We start from the raw sequence: 4,503 nt of genomic DNA, 5'->3' as shown, positions 1-4,503 counted from the left end.
TCTTTCTTCTGTGATTATTGAGTAGGAAATTGAGATCATTCTGTGTACTCAATGTTATATCTGGAATCAGAATTATTGGGTAACAAATTATTTATATATATATTTTTTTAAATCTCTAAATACTGATCAACATTTTCTTGACATTTAGTCTTTCAGAGATCAAACCTGAATATAATCTGAAACAGTTTTTCTGTTTTGTAAGTAAGCTGGTAGCTTTTCCACAGTTATATGTTGATAATTTTTTCCTTTATCACTGTAACTCAAAATATAGTGCATGATTCTCTTTTCAATAATTTTGTCTAGGTTCAGTAAGCACTTTAGCTATAGCAACCAAAGTAATTTATCAAATTAGGAAGTTGTTTCTTTTCTATTCTATTTGATTTTTTTTTCCGTTATGCTACTAGGCTAATAACATAAGTTTGTGCCTTTTTTTCTTTATCCCCAAGACCAACTATTTCATTCTTAGAAAGTTTTCATTATTGGCCTTACAGTTGATATTCTAGGGAAACTTCTCAAAATGTCCTGAGAATCACTGTTGCAATTTTCCTCAGTGTGTTCTTTTCCAGCCTCCTAAGTGAATGGATCATAATTTTTCTATTATATTTTCAATTATGTTTTAGTTTCTCTACTTTCACTGGAATGCTTGTATCTCAGTGGGATGTTATAAATATTTGGTCTGCTATCATTTTTCTAGCTGTTGCTTTATGACGTCTCACTTTAGTTTTATAAAGGTGTTATTCCCTACACCTTTTTAAGACTATAAATCTAATATCTCTAATTTTTTTCCTTTATTTGATTAACTTCAGCAACTTTGCCTAGAAATCTACATTACTTCTTTTCTCTTATTTTTCAAAATACAGTCTACATTTTGGATTTTTAAAAATAATTTTCTACTTATCTTTGATAAAATACAGGGCCAAACAGACCCAATGTCTGTCAAGGAAGAAAAAATGGGACTATTCCTCTGCTATTGCCACTATTCATCTGGTGCTTATAGCATCCCCCTCTCCAATCTACAGCCTGCGATGGATGAATACATCTCTTAACATAAAGCTTGACATCTTTAGTACCTTTATTCGGGACAAATCTCCTAGACTGGGGTGCTATTGCTTCACTAAGGCCTGCCTTTTAGATATTTTAATTTGAAAATATATTACCCCAAGGCTCCTTTGGATTTTGTTTTTGGTTATAAATCTTGCATGGTCGAGCCATAACTCCCAGAAAACCATGACCAGCAGTACCTAGCAACATTCTGATAGACTAAAATAAGTGAGGAAGTCTCAGGAAGTTTTTGGAAAGGTATAAACTGGTAAGTATGAAAGTGTACTTTATTTCTAGTTGCCCAGGTTTTATAGTCGGTAAAATAGGGCACCTCTAAGGTAGGAAGCAGCAATCTGCTGGGAAGTTTTGAACTTTATAGCTAATTCCAGGCACACCATGCTTGCCTAATCGCCAGTATAACATTTATGAGTCCACCAATTACGTTACTTATTTTTACCTAGTGAAAAGTCTCAGATTTTAGAAATACGTTGGCCATAGACTTAGTTTTCACTGATTTAATTGTATCGTTTTCAGTTGAGCTATTTTTCCTGACAAACAGGTATTTTGCCAGGATATTAAGAGAGATATTAAGGGATATTAAGAACTCATAAAAATATCTTGCAATCCATGGATTAAGCTTAAATTTTCAAAAATTTCACTAACAGTAGGTTTTTTATAGCATTTGCCTAAGCCATTTTCTTTGTTTTATATTAGCTGACAAAATTTCATCGATATTAGGTTTCCAAAAAATAGGAAGCACCAATATTTCTATATAGTTAATTAAGTAAATCTTTTCAAAGTGGGCTCAAAAGCTGAAAGATCTATTTAAACTAAGTTTATCTCAGAGATATCTATTTATCTAGAGAAAACGCATCAGTCATGATCCAATTACCAAACTTTTTTAAAGCCAGACTTAAAATTAAAGTGCCCATAAAAATCAGTTTATTAGAAATGACATGTATAATATTCTGCAATGCTCCCAATCAACTTCTATTCTATATTTTTAAATATTTTTATATATAATGACTATTCATGCACTTTAAAAGACAGCAATGAATTTAACTCACTGTTTTGTTCACTGATATATTCCCACAGACTCAAATGTGCCCAGTAGATATTTGGTGAGAGAATAATACATGGATTCCAGGACAAACTCATTCTACATCATTTGTAGACAAGAGTGATTTGTTGGCTGATTGATGACCCTAAGTTTCTTTGGGGGAGACCTAAAATGGAAACTATTTTCATACTAATATTAAGGCATTATTTGCCCTTTTTTTCACTATGCCAACATTTACACTGATGGTCCAAAAGCAATGGTGGGTGAAATTTCTGGCCATGACATCAGACTATACTCATAGTCACTTCATAGTCATCCACTGACAGGAAAATAAAATGCCAGTTTCTTTGAAATGTCTGATAAAAAATTGTCATTAACTTTATTCAATTTAGTCCACATCTTTTAAAATATTTTATATGTGGGGCACCTGGGTGGCTCAGCGGGTCAAAGCCTCTGCCTTTGTCTCAAGTCATGATCCCAGGGTCCTGCGATTAAGCCCTGCATCAGGCTCTCTGCTCAGCAGGGAGCCTGCTTCGCCCTCTCTCTCTCTGCTTGCCTCTCTGCCTACTTGTGATCTCTGTCTGTCAAATAAATAAATAAAATCTTTAAAAAATAAATAAAATACAATATTTTATATGATAAATTGAGAAGAATACATAAAATACATATATTTTTTTTTTCTTTGTAGCACCATTGTTCTTGAAACAACCGACAAATCAACTATTTGGGTTTGGTATTATGGGAGATAGTAAGTTAAAACATAGCAATAATATCAATAGTATCAATATCAATAATGTCAATATTAATGAAAATAAAAGAAAATATAGGACAATATCCAAATGCAAAAAAAAGAATATGGTATATGCTAAAAGTAAAATTTCATGTAAATCATCTTATTTTTTTTAAAGATTCTCTTATTTATTTTAGAGAGAGAGAGCTAGAGCATGCAAGTCATTTGTTAGGGACAGAGGGAAGGAATCTTCAAGCAGACTCCCAACTGAGCATGGAGAGTCAGGCATTTAACCTACTGAGCCACCCAGGCGCCCCCATGTATTATTATACAAAATAATTTGAGTGCTTACATTGTGTGGTTGGATTTAGGCTGATGGGTTTCTTTTTTTTCTTTTGTTTTTCTTAAATGCATTCCCTGATTTATTTTTAATATAACGAATGACTTAGTCTTGGTTAATAACTATGTAGGGTGAACAAAAGAGTACATACTCAAAGAATTTCAGTGTCTGGTCTCCTCAATCTCGTGAATCTGAGCCAGTTGTGAAGAGGATGTGTCAGCAAAAATTTTGAAGACTTTTCTGGGAGATTTGATACACTCCCTAAAAATCTTAATTGGACTCTGCATTTTTGTGCTTCATTTTAATCACATGATTAGCTAATGTTTTAATTGGCAAAAACAATTTTCCTTCATTTCCTAGGAGAGTAGTCATCAAATATATTAATGAATGGAAGAATGGCACTCATAAAGACGGATCAGCTAATCAACCAGTAGGAGTTTTCTTAGTGCCTATTAGGTGTTCATTACTTTTCTATGAAAACATTGTTTTTCTGAAATCCAAGGGAAAGCATGCCCTAAGGTTGCTGAAAATTACATGTGCTGCTAAGTGTTTCACAGAATACAATATGAAAAGATGTCAAACAACTCCTTCTCCCTGATGAGCATCCTGTTTTAAAGGTATTGTGACCCGCAATGATTATTTTCCTTAAGTTGTGCATTAGTGTGCTTTAAATGATATAATTTCTGTCAAGTGCTAAAATAATCTCTATAATTTTAGGTATTTCTAAGGAAAATGCATTATTCCATAGAAAAACCATGTTGTTTAAGGGACATTTCTTTAGATATATTGTCTCCCTTGTAAGAGTCTAGCTATGTTCTGGAAAGAGAGAGAATGCAGTGATTATACTCCTCAAACCAAATAATGAGAAATACATTCAGATAATGGACAGCATGACTGATATTGAGGTGGCCTCATCACTATATTTATGGTCAACCATCCAAATCCAACACAATTTTCCAAATTGTTCCAAAATATTATGGGTATTTTTTGAATGGAACTGGACTAATTACTTTAAAGCAATGTAAGTGGGAAGAAGGGACACCCTAAAACTCTCCTTCTCCTTTATTCCCTAAAAAAATTTAGAATTAGTATGGAGTGGTTAAAATTATAATACCTGTTTTCACCTTTAACCTAAAAACTGTGTACCTGTGACTGTGATCTAGTTTGGTTGATCGAGAGCTGGCTTGGGTCAGAAGGTTAAGACAGACAAATATATTTTTGCAGCAAGTAGTACTTTCTTAGCAAGAGGCCAGGAAAGGGCTGAATGACAAATTAAAGTATTCGGCAATTATATGAACTATAACTCTTCACAGTCAGAAACTACAATGACAA

Source organism: Meles meles, chromosome 4 (assembly GCF_922984935.1).
Source record: "Meles meles chromosome 4, mMelMel3.1 paternal haplotype, whole genome shotgun sequence".
NCBI lineage: Eukaryota > Metazoa > Chordata > Mammalia > Carnivora > Mustelidae > Meles > Meles meles.
This window is presented reverse-complemented; position numbering follows the sequence as displayed.